The sequence below is a fragment of the Coturnix japonica genome, unplaced genomic scaffold (assembly GCF_054131305.1).
Source record: "Coturnix japonica strain WE unplaced genomic scaffold, WE-NBRP24 Scf044, whole genome shotgun sequence".
Lineage (NCBI taxonomy): Eukaryota > Metazoa > Chordata > Aves > Galliformes > Phasianidae > Coturnix > Coturnix japonica.
Window position 1 is genome coordinate 1,070,509 of NW_028188947.1, and position 21,371 is coordinate 1,091,879.

At 42.0% G+C, this 21,371-nt stretch overlaps 1 pseudogene across 1 annotated transcript; it reads left to right on the forward strand.

The window, feature by feature from the left end:
* The first annotated feature begins 1,781 nt into the window (after positions 1 to 1,781).
* On the forward strand, positions 1,782 to 19,185 carry LOC146752534 (pre-mRNA cleavage complex 2 protein Pcf11-like; annotated as a pseudogene). The gene is made up of 16 exons (XR_014940551.1): positions 1,782 to 2,042; positions 5,229 to 5,354; positions 7,445 to 7,633; positions 8,050 to 8,236; positions 9,139 to 10,247; positions 10,519 to 10,708; positions 10,796 to 11,435; positions 11,929 to 13,304; positions 14,248 to 14,335; positions 15,013 to 15,135; positions 15,662 to 15,767; positions 16,065 to 16,248; positions 16,649 to 16,771; positions 17,270 to 17,362; positions 18,035 to 18,070; positions 18,685 to 19,185. The product of XR_014940551.1 is annotated as a pre-mRNA cleavage complex 2 protein Pcf11-like (transcript).
* Positions 19,186 to 21,371: the final 2,186 nt, after the last annotated feature.

The following is a 21,371-nucleotide window of genomic DNA, read 5'->3' on the forward strand; positions in this document are numbered from 1 at the left end:
TCTCACTGTCCTTGCAGGTGGCATGGCTGCTTGATTAACTGCACTGTGTTTACGACACTTCTCAGCTAGCTGTAAAAAACACTCTCTACACAGGGCTCCTTTTCCAATTCTGTAATGCTTTTCTCTTTCAGGGCTGCTTTTCCTTGCTCTTTTCCCCTTGCAGGGCTCCTTTTCCCCTTGCAGGGCTCCTTTTCCAATTCTGTAATGCTTTTCTCTTTCAGGGCTGCTTTTCCTTGCTCTTTTCCCCTTGCAGGGCTCCTTTTCCCCTTGCAGGGCTCCTTTTCCCCTTTGGGGAAAACAGTATTTCCTCCTTTGGGAGGAAATTTTACTACTCGGAAAGGGTAGTCAGGCATTGGAATGCACTGCCCAGGGAGGTGGTGGAGTCACCGACCATGGGAGTGTTCAAGAAACGCTTGGATGTGGTGTTGAGGAATATGATTTAGCCAGGAAGTATCGGTGATGGTTGGACTGGATGATCTTCCAGGTCTTTTCCAGCCTTGATAATTCTGTGATTCTGTGAACCACAGAGAAACACCGTCTGCTTCCTTAAGTGAATCTGGGCTGGAGAACAAAGGACTTGAGCTCATGTACAGTGAGGTGATCTACATGTAATTAAACTGATGTTCGAAAACCTACAGTACAGTGAGGTAATCTACATGTAATTAAACTGATGTTTGAAAACCTACGGTGTTTTACTCTGGTAGTATCTGCAACCTTAGATGTTTGGGAAAGTACTTAATTCTTGAATGGCTTCTTACCACGGTTTAGTGGGCAAATACTGGTGGTAGGTGGATGGACTGGATGATGCTTTAGGTCTTTTCCAACCTTGGTGATTCTATGATAGTATTTCTATCTACCTATCAGGCCTGGCTGCCCTGCCTGTCTCATAGAGGCATCAAGTTCAGTTTTGTTTCCTCATAAAGGAGCAGCATTTTGGAAGGGCTGTGGAGAAAACACTTCGTCACTGAGTTTATTTCCACAAGCTTTATTATTATCTTTGGGAGAATATCATGAGCAGGCTTTGTTACTACGACTACGGAAAGCCGCGTTACCACAACAACGGCTGGCCAATAGCGAACCTGTTCTAGTAAAGATCTATGTTTGATCTAGTAAATGTGTATGTTTGATCTAGTAAAGGTTTATGTTTGGTGGCCCTGCTAGGCAGGGGGTTGGCACTACATGATCCTTGAGGTCCCTTCCAACCCGGGTCATTCTGTGACTGATTCTGTGTGACTCTGTGGAGGGTGAGGAGGAAAGGCGGGATCGCAGCGGAGCACCAATCAGAACTGAGGGCTGAAGGGGAAGGCGGGAGGGATTGGCCCGGGGAGTTAGAGGAGGGGAGTGGGGAAAAACAACCAATCGTAAGTATGAACGCAGAGGTGAGGGCGGGTTTTTGGCCATAGCAACCAATCATCTGTAGATTGAGATGGTCCAGCGAATCACATTCACGTTCTTCAGGTCGAGCCAATCGCATGCGGAGCGGTTGAGCGTCACCCAATGGGGACGCGCTGAGCGAACAAAAGGGGCATTCCAAGCTGCCGGCCCCTTTTTTCCCTCAGCCCAATTTCACATGACGCAACGGTTGGAGGAAGCGGTTCACGAGCCGTAGCTGCCGCCGCCATTTTGTGAGCGTTGAGACTTGAGCTGGCGGTGGTCGGAAGCACATCGGCGATCTGGACGGCACTAGCAGCGTCATTAAGCAGCGGAGCCGCAGCTCGGAGGATGCGGTAGAGGAGCCCAGCAGCAGCGGAGGGGGGGAAGCGTCGCTCGGCGGCGGAGGCGGCAGGGGAATCGCGGAGAGGGGGCCGTCGGTCGGTGGGTCGGGTCCTGGTGCGGGCCCCGGTCGGAGGAACATGTCGGCCCCGGAGAGCAGCGCTGGTAGCAGCGAGGCCCGGGAGGACACGTGCCGCGATTACCAGTCATTGTTGGAGGACCTGACGTTCAACAGCAAACCTCACATCAACATGCTGACCATCCTGGCCAAGGAGAACGTGCCCTTCGCCAAGGACATCGTCTCCCTGATCGAGGCGCAAATCGCCAAGGTTTTATATTCAACCGCCTACTACTCCTACCTATACTGCTGGGGGGACTGGCCGGTGTCAGGAGAAAGGGCTGAGGGACGGAGGAGGCAGGGAGAGAAGGAGGGCCCGAGAGAGGGAGGCAGCGGGGCCGAGGCTGGGAGGGGGAGGGAAGGGGAGCAGGGCTCGGGGCCTCGAGTGAGGTGCTCCCAGGGTCAGAGATGGCAATGGGGGGAGCAGGGAGAGCTGAGGGAGGGGGTGTGGGGGCAGCAGGCCCGAGGGTCGTCGTTGGGAGCAAGCGGAGGACAGCGTGGCTCGGCAGGGAGCATGGCCCTCCCCTAAGCGGCCTTTTACCCCTCCCTTCCTGGCCAGGCTGAGGGCTGCCCCTTATTCCCACACCCCGTAGGGAACAGGGGACCCGAGGGCACCCGGACGGGTTGGGGTCCCTTGGGTTCGGTAACAGATGCAACATGGCGGCCCGGCCGTGACTGGGCAGAGCCTCGCCCTTGGAACTGAGTTTTCCCCTTTAAACTGGTGTCGAAACCGTTGAATTTAGCAATTTCTAACGTAGATAACGATTTTATAAGTCTCGTTAGCGAGAGCCTGACCTTGTGCAGGTTTGTTGTTTCCCCCCCCCCAATTTATATCCAGGTAGCGTGAAGGAATATAAATAAGGTTGAGTTTATAGCACAGAAATCATCTGCTTTAGAAAGGCTAATTATAATGATTTATTTTAAAGTATTGTTTGTAGTTTGAAAGATAAGGTTATTTTCCCAGTGAGATATTAACTGGAGGAGTAAGGGTGGGGGACTGATCTTGCAGGGAAGTTTTGAGGTGAAAGGCGATCATCTGCTCTTAGTAGGGAAGTGTGTGTGTTGCTGGTCGGGTGATTCTTGTGTTTTCTGCTTAGAGAAAGCGATGTGGGCTTGGGGTAACCCATTTGGCTTGCAGGTGGCTGTTTGCCCTAAGTAAAGCAAGTGCTGTGTTATCTTCACGTGTCTTGGTTAGCGAGTTTGATTTGGTGAGGATGGGAAGAAGAAATTCTCCCCGACTGTGTAGAAAAGCCTGTAGGATCCTAACATGGCGTCTGAAAGGCACGTGATAGAAAAGGAAGGGAAAGAGGAGGCTCCCTCTGAGCCCAACCCAGGCAGTTGCTGACATCAGTCAGCCTCAGAACACGGATGGGGGCGGGGTGGGGGGTTACTGTACCTTTCTATTGCAGCTTTCTGTAAGAAAAGGGTTATTTCTTCAATCCACTGTGTGTTCTTGCCAGTCACCCCTTCCCCATTGTCTCCCTTGCTCCCTCTAATACCAGGCTCCCTCTAATATAGGCCTTTTTTTCCCCCCTTTGGCTTTAAATAACTATTTATAATGGTGAGAATTGTATTGTCTTAATGCTGGGGAGGGAAAGATCTCTTACATTATTTAATCTGTCTTTCTACCAATGCAGGATGGCTCTTTAGCGTTCCACAGACCTCTTCCAGTCTAGTTTTAAATGCTACCAGTGGCCAAGCTTTGCCATTCCTTGGGGAGGTGACGTCATAATCGAATAGATCTCACCATTATATCTCCTAAAGGGCAGTGGTGGATGTATATAACATGTGATAAATATCAATGCTGTCAAATTTCTTCATTTCTGGGTGTTTTAGAGCCTGCCCTGAAGTGTGTTTTTAATTTTTTTTTCCTCCTTCTTTTGAAAGCTGTCTTTAATCTTGTATCAATGGTTAGTTTTGCCTTAGTTACTATTTGTGACTGTGGTTTATTCAAGGCAAGTTTTCTTACTTGTTTTTTTTGGGGGAAAGTGCTCTCCTTTGCTTAAGCCACTTTTAAAAAGTGTTGCCTGGAGGCAGTTTTGTTTAGTGTAAAACTGGAGTGCTCTGCTTTACGACTGAATTAATGGCTCTGAGATGCGTGACTGCTATGATAAAAAAATATGTAAATAAAAAGTGTGAAATATGTATTTGTCTTTTTATTTACCATTGTATAGTGCAGAGTTTGTTTCTGAGACCCATTTTGTGTACAAAGTTGGTTTTTAAAGTCTTTTTTTTCTTTGCAAGTTTGTGACTCGGGGTTTGATTATGGTTTGATTTTCAGTTGTTTTTTTTTTTTAAGTTTTTTTTAGGAAACTAATAAAAAAAAAACCAAAGCCGCACATTTCCAACAATAGCTTTCATACGTTATTTGAAAGAAGAGTGGGAATTCTGTGGTGATGAGCTCAGCGTTAGCATTCTGTGTGTTCTGGTGGTATGCGGAGCCTCCCTGCTGTTGGTTTAGCTCTGTGTGGGTCTCTTTCTTTGCTTAGGGGGTACTGTCTAGATCACCTGAAAACAAGAGGTTCAAATCTGGGATTCCATTTGTGTGGTTATTGGAACGTGGGCTAGAGAACATAATAAACATTACCAAAAAATGAAGACTTAAATAACCCAACTCTTTTGAAGTCACGGTTCTTAGACTGTGCCACCTGAGTAGCTGATGTTGGAAGGAGGGCACTGCTAAACTAATGCTGTCACATTTTGAAGTAGGCTTCCTTAATTTCTGTGTGATTACTTCTAACTACTCCCAAACACATGAAGTGCCAACAGAGACTGGGACTGCTTGCTCCGTTCCCTTGGATTACAGTGATATAGTTGTGACCTTTTCTGCGTGTGGCTTGTGAAAGGACTGTGATGTTCAACGTATAATCTGCTACTACCGAAGTTCTCTAACTCGGGCTGTTCGCAGGAAGTCTGATTTGTGTTCCGTGAAATGGAGAAAAGCAGCATTCGGGAGGTCCAAGTGATAAAATATTTTTTAGAAGTTCCTTGAAGTGCTAGCGATGGCTTCCTGCTCATTTCAAGTTACTTTCTCCAGTGGGTTTTGAAAGGCTGCACTCAGTACACTAGCAGTAATACTGTCTTGTGGGCTTCTTTTTTCTTTTTTTTTTCCCCTTTTTTCACCCCAAAGCTTTGAGACAAACAGGATTAACCCAAGTTGTTCCTTTTCTCTGTGGTAGACCCACCGCATTATACTTTGAACTGAGTATTGATTTTCCAGATTTAAGTTTTTAAGTTTTTGTATAAACCAAAACCAAAATCCCAAGCAAATCCCTTGGTGTGGATAGTGGCAACCCAAAAGAGAGGTCTGTATTTCTGGGATTGGTAATCCCTTTATATATAGTTTAACGTATGTCTTTGTTGTACTAAACTTCTCAGTTTCTTCTTATTACTCCAGGCTCCTGCGTCAGAGAAGCTTCCTGTTATGTACCTTATGGATTCAATTGTCAAGAAAGTTGGAAGAGAGTATCTTACTGCATTTACTAAAAACCTAGTTGCAACATTTATTTGTGTATTTGAAAAGGTATATATACACTTTCAGAAAAGTTCTGTATTTAAGCAAAGTTGTTCCTGGTAAAATAAATACATGCTCTCAGCTTTGGGTTTTCTTGGGTACCGAACCAGAAGAACTAATTGCTTTTTATGAATGGCAAATACTGTATCTATAATGTGGAAGGGCATTCCTGCTGTTGTCAAGCCTGTAAGTTAAGTTAGTAGAACAGTTAATTATGAATTGCTGATTTATTTTTTAAGGAAGTAGTTAGTCTTTGTGTCAGGAATATATTGAGAATCAGTTTCTTAGAGGTTTTCTGAGCTCTCTGAGTTAGATTTGTCTGATTCACTTAATTTTTGGTGTGAAAAATGGGTGCTTAAATTGCAACAAATACCACTAGCAGCTGATATTCTTCAAGTGGTCTGTGATTAAAAAACATGATGGGCGAGGGGGGGAGGTTGTGAGAGTATATTATTGCTTTGTTACGTTAAAGATACCCATTTTAATTTCATTCAGTGTTGAAAATTGCTGCCAAATGTATTCACTTTTTTTTTTTTTTCCTAAGTCTTTAAACCCAGTGAAGTAATTGTGCTTATTCCTCAATGAGAATGGCAAATCCAAGTCCGGCTTTTGAAAGACTGGACTTGAGTGGGTTTAAGTTGAATTAATGGTTAATTTCTGTGGTTTCCTGTATGCCCTAACATAACAAAGTGGCACTGCATCTGAATGAGATAAGTGGAGCTTTGGTGTATTTGTTATTGCATAGCAGCGAGGATCTGTGATCCCAGAATGTTTTATATCTGTTTTTCAGGTGTACAATGAGTGACTAAATAAGGGGTAGATTGTAATAGTGAGCTCAGAGATATTGAACTCCTTTGTATAGAGTAGATAGGCAGGCATTTACTTATTTTTCCAATATTGGTTTGTGTTCTTTCACATAGTTGCATTTAAACTTGCAGCTGAAGCTCTGGGTAATTCATTTGCTGAGTTTTGTAGTTAACTGTCCAATAAGCTAACTAGAACTATTAAATTGATATTAAATATGTAAAGTGTCAGTCACTTTAGATAACTCATGATATCGCAAGATGAAATTCTCACCCTGACATTGCTAGAGATTCTGTTTTATCAGTAAATGATCACTGAAGGTATCTTTAAACACTTAGCGATGTCAGAAACTGGCTCAGTCATGGCAGCAGTGAACTTGATACCCTCACACTGAAAGTTGTGTAGAGGCACCTCCCACCCATATTAGCTAAGTATGAGTTACTTTTATTGAAGTTCCTGCCCTCTTTTTCAAAGAACTTCTGAACTTTCTGGACAACGTGTCTTAATGTGACACCTAAAATAAAACTGTAGCCCGAAAAAGGTTGAAAAGCCAAAAAAAAAGGGTCAATGTGTAATGGTTGAGCTAGCAGCAGCATGTGTTTTGTCAGCAGATGTTTTCCATTTGTTTAAATTAACTACTTGAGTTATGAGATTAATTGAATTTTTTCTTTAATGTGAGTTTTGAGCTTAATTGCTACATCTGATTGCAAAGAGAAAATGGGTTGTAGCACTATTAGTGCTTGATTTATGGGTCTGATTTTGCAGTTGAACGGAAATGTACTTGAGTTCGTTTTGACTCATACACCTTTTGTTGGATTTATTAGGGGGAAAAAAACCTTCAGTGATTAAACAGCTCAACAAAACACTTTCTCTGTTCAGAAAGTTTGTTGTTCTCTGATTTGGTTGTTGTTGCTGTGTGCCGCTCAGCACGAACATTTGAGTTACTGTATTGTTTCAGAGGCATTTTCTTTGGATATTTTTGTCGCTGTATTTTTTTTGACAGAAATTGGCCAAGTAAAATGAGAATTTTGGTAATGGAAAAGCTGAAAGAAAATTCTCAGAGAACGGTAATACACAATTAAACCTTCACATGTCCGCATTTGAACTTCTGTTACCGATTCTGTTGGTGTAGATGTATCAATCTACACCACTTACAAGTTCTTTGTAGCCAGTTCGTTGTGTTAAAATGATAACTTTGGTAAGAATATAAAGCATATGAGATCTTAAGTTCTACAGAAAAGTATAGGTTGTTTTATATTAACTTAACAAGCCATAGAATTGTTTTATTGTTTTAGGTGGATGCAAATACTAGGAAAAGTTTATTTAAATTACGCTCCACATGGGACGATATTTTTCCTTTGAAGAAACTGTATGCACTTGACGTCAGAGTCAACTCATTAGATCCTGCTTGGCCAATTAAACCTCTGCCCCCAAATGTGAATACTTCTAGCATCCATGTGAATCCTAAGTTTTTAAATAAATCGGTAAGTCTCTATACCTACTGTATGAACAGATGGCAGTACGTGTTGTTTTTGTTGTTTGTATGCTGCTTTTGACAAACGTAGTGTGATAAGAATAAAGCATCTGATCTCTGGAGACAGGCAAGAGGAATTTATGGACTCAGTATTTAAGGGGCTTATTGAAAGTATTTATAACTTGAATTCTAGATTTCCAAACATTTATGTTAAATGGCATATTCTGTCATGGTGGCACAGTTAATCCTATGACAGTAGGCAATTCCTAGAGGAGCAGAAATTGTTTTGTTTGTATTTTGCATAAAAAATGCAGTCATTAACTTGTGCAAGCTAAGTCCCAGTTTTGTATCACACTAGCAGTTAAGAGAGATGGAGTTAGCTGGATCCATTAAGATGTTGAATGTAACCTTATGTTCTATTTTTAGCCAGAGGAATCTACTGCATCTACCTCTGCTGTCACTTCTGGTGCCTCTACTCCTCCAGCTGTTCCAGAAATACAAAAGAATTTGACACAGGAGCAACTGATAAGGCAGCAATTGCTTGCGAAGCAAAAACAGTTGTTAGAACTTCAGCAAAAAAATGCTGGAGTTGGAACAGACTAAAGCACAGTTGGTGAGTAGGATAGTTGGTGAATGGTCCATAGTTCGGTCTCACTTTGTTTGGTCGTACCTTAGCGTCTATACTGGTAACTGCAGTTAAGTTTAGACAAGAGGAGCTGTTTTAGGACTAGAGTAGTGCAAGTTGATCTGGTCCTCTAGACCAGTAATTGTTACATAAAAATCTTAAGGATTACATTCAGAACAGGTTAAAAAAGGTTTGTGGTCTTTTGTTCTCATCTTGAAAATTATGTCTGCCTGTGATGTGTCTTCCACCTCTTTTTGTGGCTCACCATAAACAAGGCTTTTTTTGAATACATTTGCGCTTAGAAAATTGAGTATTTCCATAAGGAACGGGGAATCCTGATTGTTGGAAATGTCAAGGCAGTTTCTGTCTTCATTACGTCAGGTTGGTTTGATGTCACAATCTGAGGGTGACATTGAGGGTGGTGGCTGTCACAATCTGAAGGCGGTGGCAGTTAAACCTGTTTTGTTTTTACATTCATAATTGAAAGTCATCTTGTGTTGAAAGTTGATGATACTAAAGTGAAATATCGTAGAAGTGTAGAAATGAAAATATATAAACATGCTTGGCCGTTTAGTTGTCTTGGAAATGAGGAATGTATAGAAAAACTAAAGCTGTATTGAGGTGTGCTTTTGTTGATTTTTTTGCTGCGTTGACCTTGTAGTATTGACTTTGTACTTGATCTTCGCCTTTTGTGTTGGTACTATGTTATTTTAATTGCTGCGATGAGGAATGAATGGGTCATTTTCAGTTAAATGGATTAGTCTGATAACTACTTCAAAACATTTCTATTTTCATCTTTCTTTTCAAAACAGAACACGATCATCTCTGTGCAGGTGTTGTATCACACAGATTAATGCTAGGTTTTTTTTTTTCTTGTCACCTTATTTCAGGCTGTTTCTCTTAGTGTTCAGCAAGGATCATCTTCTATACCTTCAGTTCCAGCGCCTTCCAAGCCACATGTGTCCCAGACACCTCACATGGCCGTTAAGACGCCTACTCAGGCTTCGTTACAGTCTGAGAAGATCAAACCATCCTCAAGTCCTCCACTTCACGATGTCAAAATAGTAAATAGAGATCCTCGACTTAATAGAATGTCACAACATTCTTCTCATGCTAAAGATCAGTCCCATAGGAAAGAATTTCCACCAAGCGCATCTGGTCAGTCTGATACCAAGGCGAGCAAAACATCCCAGTCTGAAAAACAAAGCTCAACAAAGCCAGAGAAAATGAAAGCAGGTGAAAAACCACAAAAGAAAGAACCTGATCAGTTGGAAACAAAGTCTAAATCTCCATCTCCTTTGAAAAACAAGCTTCCCAATACTAAAGATACTAAAACCCAAGAATCTGAAAGCACAAAAGTATCTGAAATGAGTAAACGGGATCCAAGACTGAAAAAACATCTTCAAGAAAAGCCAGAGAGCAAAGGGGATGAGGTGAAAGAAAAGAGGAGAAATACAGAGAAAAAAGAAAAAGATGAGCATAAGACATCTGAGCATAGACCAGTAGGCAGCAGGAATAAAACAATTAATGGTGTTGTCCAGAAACAAGACGTGACTACAGAAGAATCAGAAAAACAGGGTGGAAAACAAGGGAGATCCAGTAATAGAAAACGGTCACGATCCCGTTCTCCTAAGTCACGGTCACCATCTACACATTCTCTAAAACGAAGAGAGAGGAGACCACCCAAAAGAAGACTCAGGAGTTTATCTCCCACTTCTTCAACTCCTAAAATTGGAAAGATATGCCTGATTGGCGCTAAACAGTCTCATGCTGAAGAAGCCTCACAAGGGGCAAGAGATGAAAGAAATTCTAATAAGCGAAATGTTAAACAAGAGGTGCAAGATCCAAGGAGGGTGAAAAAAAGCCAAGAAGACAGGCCCCAAGAAACAGCAAGCCAGCATTCTACAAAAGGTTCTCCTGATCCAAAGGAGAATGCAGAGAATTGGCAGGGATCCAAAGCAGGCAAGAGGTGGAAACCTGGTTGGGAGGAAAATAAAAAGTAAGTTACCATATTTCGAACAAATTCTCTCTGAAGTAAGTGGAAATTCTGCTCTTGGCTGAAGTACAGTTAGGTTTGGGAGGAAACATTCAGACAGCCCATGCTGACAGAAGTTCTTGATTGAGATTCATAATTTGCTTGTAGTAAAAAATGGCAATTATGCATACTTTCTAAATCGATAGTGATGTTTTACCATGATCGGTTCTGATAGAGATGTAATACATCCTGAATAAATAACTAACTTGTGTTTTAAACGTGTTCCTATTCACAGCTCTCAGCAGACTGAAGAACACCAAGCAGTTGGTAAATCCCCTCACCAACAACACCGAGAAAACTGGCCTGCTGCTAAAGGAATTCTGTCACCCCGAGCACCGAAACAGCAACACCGGTTAAGTGTGGATGCCAATTTGCAAATTCCCAAAGAACTGACGTCTGCAAGCAAGAGAGAATTACTTAAAAAGGTAATACTGATTGATTGATTTGTAGAGGTGTCTTGGATATAGTTGTGCTTTGCTTTTCTTCTTAGAAATCCAAACTTTATGTTACAGGCCAATGACCGCTTAGCATCTGGTGAAATAACACAAGACGAGTTCCTTGTGGTAGCTCATCAGATTCGACAGCTGTTCCAGTACCAGGAAGGAAAGCACAGATGTAATGTGTGGGATAGCCCTACAGATGAAAAAGGCTCTTTGAAAAGGAAGCCTCTTCTGTCGGATGCGGAGTTAACATACTATGAGCATAAAACTAAACTGAAGAGGACACAAGTTCAGCATTCATTGTCAAGACTTGATCTCTTGGATCCTGATGATATTTTGGATTATCATGTACCTGATGCATTGCTCTCTGTGGACTGTGAGCAAGCGAAAGCAAAGTGTGGAGTGCAGTTTGAAAGAAAAGAACCCTTTGGAGAAAGATCAAGACGGCACTCTCCTGTAAGTGGCACCAGCAGACCCTTTGCTGATAACCTTTCACCTCTGGAGGGTCGACAAAGGCTTGAGGAACAAAATGCTACTAAAGGAGGAAGAGGTTCAAAAAACTTCGACCCTTACGACAACTGGGGAGAATCAGATGAATTCAGAGATGCTCTCAGACAGCAGGGAAAAGGTACAACAGAGTTCCAGAAGATCGATGGTGATGCAGTCTGTAGGTTTGATAACCGTGAAGAAAGACAGCTGCTTGGGAAATCTGGTATGCATTTTTGCCTTATTTTACAGATGTCAAATAATTTGCAATCTTTTTGCAAGTAGTTATTGTTGAGTTGTAGGAGATACATAGTCCAACGCCCCAGTGCTAAAGCAAGTACCTTAGAGTAGGAAAGTGTCTGGGCAGATTATGATTATCTCTGGAGAAGGAAAACCTTTCTGGGCAGTTCGTTCCAGTGCTCTTTAACCCTCAGAGTAAAGTGTTTTGTCTTTTTTATTTATGTTTTTATGGAACTTTCTATGTTACAGTTTGGTTCCCATTGCACCTTATCTTGTCGCTGAGCACTGCTGAAAAGAGCCTGACCTCATCTATTATTCCTTTGACCTGCTGGCCGTGCTCTTTTTAACGCACTCTAGGTTTATCATTGGTCTCGTTGGCCACAAGGGCCTACTGTTGATACATGGTCAACCTTTTGTCCACCAGGACACCTAGGTCCTTCTCTGTACAGTGCCTTATCTTTTATTTTCTCCTCTTTCAGGTGTTCGAGATGAACCAAGATCACCATTCAATGAACGTTTCAAAAGAGCTAGATACGAAGATCCAGATAAAGAACCATTTCCTGACAGTCCAGGGTCAAGATTTGGAGGCATAGAAGCAAAGCCGAGAATAAGTGCACTAATGGAAGACAGACCTTTATTTGATGGCTCATCTAGACCATCTGCTGCAAGAGTTGGGGCAGATGGACAAGGAAGTCCTTTTATCGATAGCCCTACTGCTGGTTCAAGTTCTAGAATTGATGGACCGACTGGACAAGCTGCTCTGAGATTTGAGGGCCCTTTGGTGGGGGCAGGTGCTTCTCAGTTTGATGGGCCCCTGGCAGGAGCAGGGGGAGCTGGATCCCTAAGATTTGATGGGCCACCAGGGCAGCTGGCAGGGGCTCTCAGGTTTGAAGGACCTCACGGACAGGTTGGTGGGGGAGGTCCTTTGAGGCTTGAGGGACCTCTTGGACCATTGCGGTTTGAGGGGCCTGCAGGCCAGCCTGTTGGTGGTCCTAGATTCAAAAGACCTGGAGTTGGTCTCAGGTTTGAGGGACCCCGTGGTCAGCCTTCAGGTGGTCTCAGGTTTGAGGGACCTCATGGTCAACCTCTGGGGCCTCGAGGTCAGCCAGGAGGTGGTCTCAGGTTTGAGGGAGGACCACATGGTCATCCCTTGGGGCCTCATGGTCAAGGTGGTCTCAGGTTTGAGGGTCCGCATTTACAGCCATTGGGGCCCCATGGTCAACCTGGAAGCGGCCTCAGATTTGAGGGGCCACATGGGCAGCCAGGTGTAGGGCCCAGGTTGATTGATGGACCAGTGCACCAGGGCGTTGGTGGACTTAGATTTGATGGTCCTATGGGACGGACCGGTCCGAGATTTGATGGCTGTCATGCTGGCTTTGATGGTCAACCTGGACAACTGTCTCTTTTGCAAAGATTTTATGGAATTCATGGACAGCCCGGCCCAAGATTTGAAAGGGCTCCTGGCCAGCCCGCACAGCCACGATTTGATGCAGCCATACCTCAAAGATTTGATGGCCCTCACCAGCCTGCCTCAAGATTTGACCTGCCCCTTGGCCTTCATGGTTCACGTTTTGAAAATATAGCTAGCCATCCTGCCTCACGATTAGAGATGTCACCATATGGACAAAGTGGTCCGTTTGTTGACCATCCCGGACAGGGCTACAGCGGACCAGCTCATGGAATGCAGTTCCAAAGGCCTGAAATGTTTGACAGTTCACTAGGACCAAATTTCAGTGGGCCAGCTGGCCCAGGAGCACAGAATTTTGCATTGAGAGCATCCGGACATTACTTTGACGACAAACTTCAAGGTTCACAATACGGAAACTTCAATATTATGTCAATGGGAGGTCATCAGGTAATAACTGATTCTAGTAAATAATTTACTTTGAGGAGTATTCTTGTGTAGAAAATTAGCAGTTTTTCCTCTAAAAGCATTTTTTTTGCAGACTAAAAATACCCTTAAGTAGTATCTGGATGATTCAAGGAAAAAGGGGCAGGCATTGCTATTTGTTAAGTCTTTGTTTTTAGAAATTAAAAGCCAGTTCTTTGCAACCATTTTATAGCTGAGGATATTGCACTGACATCAGTATCTTTTATTTGAAAATGAATTAAGTAATAGGAAGAATGCGATGTTTTCTCTTACACAAAGCATGTTACCTACAAATCATGACAGATTATTGAAGCGAATATATGTAATTACTTTTTCTGAGAGGTTTAGAATTAAAAAGAACCAAAATAATTGCAGTCTTTTTGGAGACAACCATAACTTGGGAGCAGCTGAGAAAGATGCAGACTTTTAAGCTATAGCTTCTGAAGAATGATCATGGCACTGGCAGGCTTTATGGTGTCAGTTGTCCTTGCTGTTGCTTCTTGGAAGCGCTCTCTTCTAAAGGAGAAAGTAATTGTAAATCAGTGAAAACAATGTCTGTTCTCCCAGTAGATTGGAGGTTGTAGGGGACATACTACAAGCGTGCTGTAAAAATTTATTTTCTTTCTGAAGTTTCTTGCAGCTGGCTTGCTGAAAATCCATCTTTCAGGATGCATTTCATGTCATGGGTACTATCTCAGTTATTAGATAAAACCTCATTGTGATCTTGGTGAACGTTTAACAGTTTCTTTTGTTATTAGCCCTTTTTTTTTGGTGAAAAGGATTGCTTTGAAATACTTTAAGTGGAAAATGTGCTTGAAGGATGCGCAAGTAGAAGAAAAGTTTGTACTGAGAAGTGTGTAGAGGTTAATGATGGAATAATTAAAAACAAATTGCCTTGCCAAGATTGCATAAATGCTTAATTTTACAGGTTTCGCACATGTCTGCTCAGACAGGACCTTATGGCCAAGGTCAACAGTATCTACCAAATCCTGGAAGCTTTGTTCAGAACCCTGCAGGTACTGTAATAGTTAACTTCCTTCTGTGTCCTTTGGACTGTTCTCTGTTCATGACAACAAAAATTAGTGCTGTACGGTGATGGTGCCGTGGGTCCTTGTACACTAAAGGGCATCCTTCTCTGTGAGATGGCAGTAGGTGGGGTTTCAGGAGTACTGTCATCTCTCCAGGGGTTTCTCTCAAGCAGTGAGTGCTTTAACTGCGTGGTTTTGGTATGTAGTTACACTTTAAAACAAAACAAAACCACTGAAACCAATTTTTGGATTGCTTTTCACATAGCAGAAGGGCACCTCAATTGGCCAGGCTGAATACACATTCCCACTATATTAATTGTTAGTAATAAAAGTCTTGTATCAAGTTGTAAATGATACAAGTAGATGGATTCTCATGAGATCTTTAAGCACAGAACAAGAAAATACTACGTTTTCCATGGGAATTTCAGTAGAAAACAGGTAGATGGCATTTCAAAACACATTAGGAAGGAAGTTGTAGGGGCAGAAATGAGGCAAAGGCTGCGTATGAGGCAAACTGAAGTGGATGAGTAGATTGAAGTTAAAAAATGGAAGTAAAAAGGGGTAGAAGGAAAAGAGTGTTGTGAAATGCTGATGGAGGTGATTATTTTTTTTTATGCTAACCTTTGGTTTCCTTGAGTGTTGTGACCTTATTTCCCCTCTCCTAGGAGGAGCAGTTCCACATTCATATCCTGATAACCACGTTGGTCAGCTCGATGTCAACGAATTGTTTGCTAAACTGTTGTCGACAGGAATCCTCAAACTGTCAAAAACGGATTCCACTTCAGCACGTATGTAGCTTTCATTACATTCTGACTCTCCAGTTTACGCGTAGCTAAAGTGTAAAGTGAAATGTAAGAACTATGTGAACTATTGCATTCTTTTTTCTTAAATGGATCTTTGTGGGAAACCATTTGGTGCGTGTGATAAAGTGAATTATTAACTTTCTAAATGTATCTTTTAAGCTATTTAGAGCCTCCATTTCTTTTTTTTTTTTTTTTTGGTGCCCCACCTCAATAACTTGTCAGTGATTCTAATCAGATTCCTGTCAGTCTCTGAAATATTTGTCTCTCTCTAAATACTGAATTTTAGTGCCAGAAGCTTAGATGAAGTAGAGTCATGTTAAATTGCCATTTGGAGTTGCATACTGTCTTTTGTACGCTTTTTAAAGCTATGAGACTGACTCAGCTCTTATACACATTCAGGTTAACGTAGTCAGGTTATATTTATTAGTATTTGAATAAAAATAATATCCAGGTGCACCTTATTTTGTTCTGAAAATGAGCTGAAATTTTGATGAAATTCTTTCTTTTAAAGAAGCGAATGAAACATCGGCACAGCCAGCAGCTGAAGAGGAGGATGATGACCAGGGTGATCACGATGTCCCAGACCTCACGAACTTTAAATTTGAAGAACTCAGTCAGTGCGTATTGCAGCATGAGCTTACTCTGCACTAGGAATAATGGCATGGTGGTATCTAGGCGGTTAATCCAAGGCGATTGAGTAGGTGTGATATAACAATGCTAGTGTGTTCACTGTGAGTAGTTCATGCTTATTTGAATGCTTTTTAATGTACTTACATGAATGCTTTGACTGTCAAATGCTTTAACCTTATAGGACAATCATGCTTTTCTTCTACTCCTGAGGTGACTTGAAACAACTTACTGAGAAACTTCCAATTTCTTTCCAAAGAAATGTTAACTTCTTTTTGTTTTTCTAGGCGTTATGATAGTGTTATAAATCAACTATACACTGGAATTCAGTGCTGCTCGTGTGGAATGAGATTTACTACTTCAAAGACAGACGTTTATGCAGACCATTTAGATTGGCACTATCGCCAGAACCGTTCGAAAAAAGACGTTCGCCGAAAAATTACACACAGAAGGTGGTACTACAGCGTAACGGTGAGCAATGCAGGACCTGGGCCTTGTTAATTAGGGCTGGGTTTGGTGTTTCACATACATGTTGTGGGATTGAGATTGAAGTTGTATTACCATTGGAGTTTGGTGATCAGTGATGTATGAAAACTACTTGATATATCAGAAATACTTGCCAAAAGAAAAGGCTGTTATGTGGTGAACAATAAGCAGCTTGGAGTTATCCGTACTGCTTTGGTTGGACTAAGAATGAAATGGAAGTTGAAGTATAATGGCCTTTCGCAGACTGTTTCAGTTTAACAAACTAAGGCTGATTATATCTGTTACTTCAGGGATTCCATTTTTCTTTTCTTTTTTTTTTTTTTTTCAAACGTATTTTTTAATGATTTCTGGCTGTTTGTGATTGTGATTGAATTATTGTCCTTAGGATTGGATTGAGTTTGAAGAAATAGCTGACCTAGAGGAGCGTGCAAAAAGCCAGTTCTTTGAAAAAGCTGCAAAAGAAAAGCAGTTTCAGAGTGTGCCTGCTGGACCAGCTGGAGCAGTTGAGGTGAGTTCCAGTTTTCCTGCTGTAACCCATATGGTCTGTAAGTAGATTCAAGTCTTGTGCCTTGTTCTCAGAGGTCGCTGTTTATTTTGCAGAGGAGTGTGAAGGGTGTTAATGCTTTGTGCAGTTCTCACTCTAACTCAGAGTTGAGTTTTGGAAGATGCCATGAAATAAACTAAATCCCTGCACCAGATTGTCTTAATTGACAGTAAAACAGCATTAGATTGTTACAGAGTGTCTTGCTGAGACTTCCTTGTTAAAGGGAAAAGACTTAACTTTTTCAATTGACAAATGTTGTTGCTCATTCTACCAACTGTACTCAAATAATTTCTATTAACATTTTCTTAAAGATATTTTGGAAGCGTGGAGGTAAAATGTAGTTTTCGTGTTATCTTAATGTATATATATTTGTGACTGTTACTAGCCAAGTTCTTGATGTTGGTGTTCAGTAATGGCTTTAATAACACCATGTATCTATCATGTTACTTCAATAACTTTCAGAGGTGTGAAATCTGCCGGGAGCAGTTTGAGCAGTACTGGGATGAGGAAGAGGAAGAGTGGCATCTAAAGAATGCTATCAGAATGCATGAGAAGGTAATCCAATCTTGTTACGTGGCACTCATTTATATTAAAAAGCAAAACAAAAGCGTAAGAGAAGAATTACAGAAATAGATCACAGTGACCCATCTTTTCGGAAGGACCCCCCTGTTAGTTTTCCTGCTTCTAGTTGTATAAATATCTCAACCTTTGGACATGCTTGAAGTCCTGGGATCATTAGTACAGGCTCAATAGGCTTCCATCGTAATATGTTGCTAAAAGATAAATGAAGGTGATCTTCTCTACTTAGCATTGTTGAGTCTGCCTGGATTACTGGGTCCACTTCTGGGCCCCTCATTACAAGAGAGACCGTGCTGGAAAGAGCCCAGTGGTGGAGCCTGTTTCTCTTTGGAGGCCTTCAAAAGCCAAAGGATGTAGTGCTGGGCAGCTTGGCTCCAGATGTCCCTTCCACCCATTCTGTTCTGTGAATGTTCTGTGAGTGTAGGTGTTGGTTTTGGTCCAGTTATTTCCCTGTGCTAAACAAGGTTTTTATATGATGGCTTTTCCTAACTAAGCATACACCAGATATCTTCCCAGTCACATTTGACACCATACTTGTTCTACACATTGTTGTCCTGGAGGAATAGTGTGATTTGGATTTGTTCTGTTTATGACTGGTGCTTTTACTGTATCCCTAATGTATTTAAATGGTTAACAATTATTTTGCAGATTTACCATCCATCCTGCTATGAAGATTACCAAAACGTAAGAAAACCTTTACTTTCATATATATATATTTTTAAACTATTTTGCTTTCAGTTTGTTTGCTTGATCACTGTCTTTATATAGAGCAGGTCTGCAGAATCAGTTCCTCTTCCATGTGCCTAGGCAAAGAATCAGAGGGAATGCCTTGGGAATGGCAAGTTTGTAATGTATAGTTAGAGTTAGCTATGATGTATCCATGACAGCTTTCGTGTTATATAGGTGAGACTAAAGTGAAGCCATTATGATTTTATTGTTAACATGTGTAATCTTAAGAATTTTAAGAAACGGAAAAAATGAGTGTTAGTATATGTTAAATTTGTTATGACTTGGGAGCTAACAGTGGGGGGAATAGTTGGGAATATTTTACAGTAACATATTAAGCATTTCATCACTGTGAGGATAATACCGTTTGATAGTAATTATGGAAAAGTAATGCTATGATATAGTAACTTTGTATTATTAGATAAAGTAGAAAGTAATAAGTGGAAGTTTGGATTTTGAGTGCTCTGCTTGCCCACATGTTTGCGCTTTGAAAGAGACAGAAAGGAAAAGAAGGTAAAAAAAAATGGTTGTTTGAACAATGTGTTAATGCTGTGTGAATGTTTGTTTTATAGACATCATCATCTGATTGCACACCCTCTCCCAGCAAGACCCCTGTAGAAAATCCCCTACATATTATGTTGAACATTGTTAAACAGGAAACGGATGAGTCCTGTGACTCACCTCAAGTGAAAGAAGAACCTGATGGCACCCCTGCTGCCTGTGCAGAAGAGAGCACACCTGCCTCTATAGATGTTAAAACAGAACCAGATGAGTCTGTTTAGAATGAGGTTTGATTTTTTTTTTTTACAGAAGAGCTCCTGTGTTAATTCTGGAAAGCAGATACTTTTTATAGGAAATAAAAGCACTCAAATTGAGGCAGGGCCTCAGCGACTGTTTGGTTAATAAATACATTTTTGTATTTAAATTTCTTATTGCCTGCACTGTTTCAGGTGTCATTGTGTGAAAATTCTGTAGATGCGTGAAAATTTAATGGAATGAAATTGTATATGTAAAAAATGTACAATTTTCACTTGTGGAAATGTAAATTATAAATAAAACCTATTTTTGCTATATACGGGGAGTGTAATGTTTATGCACACCATCAAACAAAGACAGCGTTTCTGTACTTTTTTCAGTTTAAATGGAAATAAAAAGACCTCAGTTTTAAACCTGTTGCTGAATCAGATTCAGAAAAGTAAAAGCAAGCAACTTCCTTCAGTTATTTCATAAGCGGGTGATCAAGGGAAGCAATGCTGGGACTTCTCAAGATAAAATCCTAGATTTCTTCTTAACCTTAACTTGAACAATCTTTTACATATCCAGATGTTAAAACAAGTAACCATAAGACCGTTTTGGGTAGAAATGCCAGAATTTAACAAAGCAACCAGAGTTGCTCAGTTGTGAACACAAGTGCCAACAGACCATTAACAAACCAGGATGCCTGGTAGCTGAGACATCTTCAATGATATATTTTCCCATTAGTCACACATAAGAGTTTAATACAGCTGGACAAACTTTTCTTTACAGGGGAGGTATGAATCTAAGAATGCTCATTTGAAGTTTTTTTAAAATTTTTTTTTTTTAATTTTTTCGTTGCTTATGACTGAATTTAGGTGATAAACCAGATATCCTGAGATGTTAATACTTCTTAAATGTAATAAATAAAATTGAAGCATATGTTTGTGTCAGTCTCTTTCCTTTCTGTAGTGGGTTTGTGTGGTTGGGTGTGTTTGTGGGATGGGCAGTAAGCTGCATAGGTATGTATGCATGGAAGTGTAAGTGTGCATAAGTCATAGGGTGTTTGTCTTGGGATAAAAATGCATTTTGCCAGGTGTGGATTTCAGGGGCAGGGGTGGATTTCATCTAAAAGTCAGAGGAAATGTCACTGTCTTAGGATAGATGGCTCTTGCAAGGTCGGGTACTCAGAAAATCCAAATTCATCCCAGTGCATGTTGTAAGTATCAGCTGTGAACTTTGACAACCAGACCTCAAGCAATAACCCACACCTTTATGTAAGGCTGCAGTGAGAGGTTTGATATAGGGAAAATCTGGTCTAAAAGCAGTGATGCATTGGCACAGGCTGCTGGGGAAGTGCTGTGGCACTGAGGGATGTGGCCTTCATGATTCTGAGAGGAGCCACAGCAACCTCCCGCATCACTGTGGGGCAGGGCCCGTCCCCCTGAGCCGCCATGGCCGCCCGCCATTTTCCTCCCGCGAGGACTGCGCCCATAGCAACCCTGCTGCGGTGTGGGGGAAGGACTGGAAGAAGAGGAGAACGCGGCTCCAGCCCTATTCCGGCCAGTGAGACTGCTCCGCCCGCAGCCTTATCCCCGCGTCCTCCCCTGACGGCCGGGCCGGGCTGTGCTGCTCCTTGTCCCGCTTCCCCCCATCGGCCGTGAGGGGGACGGCCGCGGGGCGGCTGTGCCCGCGCTTTCCGGCTCTCCTCAGTTGTTTTGCCCGTTAGTTAACTTCATATTTCGTATTGGGCCCACCTAAAATACCCCAGACTAATCGATATTTGCCAAACACGTGGAGAAAGGTGGCATAACCCCCACGGGCACTGCCGGGATGGGGTTATAACCCCACACAGGGCTCAGGACCTCGGTCTTTGCCCACTGTGTGGTTTTGTGCCTCATCCCCTTCAACTGCTGCCAAAAAGCACCACAATGGCTTATTTTTGTGTGTTATGGAGATGTAGGGAAAACCTAACACTGTCTCCTTCCCTCAGGCTGAGTAATTTCTTGGGTGAATTCTGGCTAAGTACCATTGTAACACTTACTCTCTTATCTACTTCTTTCTACAGGGCAACTAGGGAACAAGCATTTGATAACAAAGTGCACTGAAGTTATGGAAAATATCACTTGCTCTCAAAACTGGTTGTGTTTTGTAGGGAGTTTGTGTTAACAGCTGTTCATTAAACTCCAGTCCCAGCTGTGCTCGTGGTGCCTGAGCCATGGGGCTGCAGCTTGGCACCCACCTGCACACAGCTGTAGTTCATTGCCCCTTCTGGAAGAAAAAAGAGGGCAAAATTGTTCTGGATTAAAAAACAGTAAATATTACCTTGAACCCATTGCACTGGTACGTGGTGTTAAGCACATTTGTGCTCTGGCAAGCAGTCTGGTTGGCTAGATATGCTTCTGATGTCAGCCTGCATCACCGTGCTGAAGTCTGTAACCCTCACCTGGCATCGTGAGAAGTCTCTCCCTTGGGGGAAAATCAGGTCCTAGTGATGCTTTGTTTAGAAAACACAACACGAGAA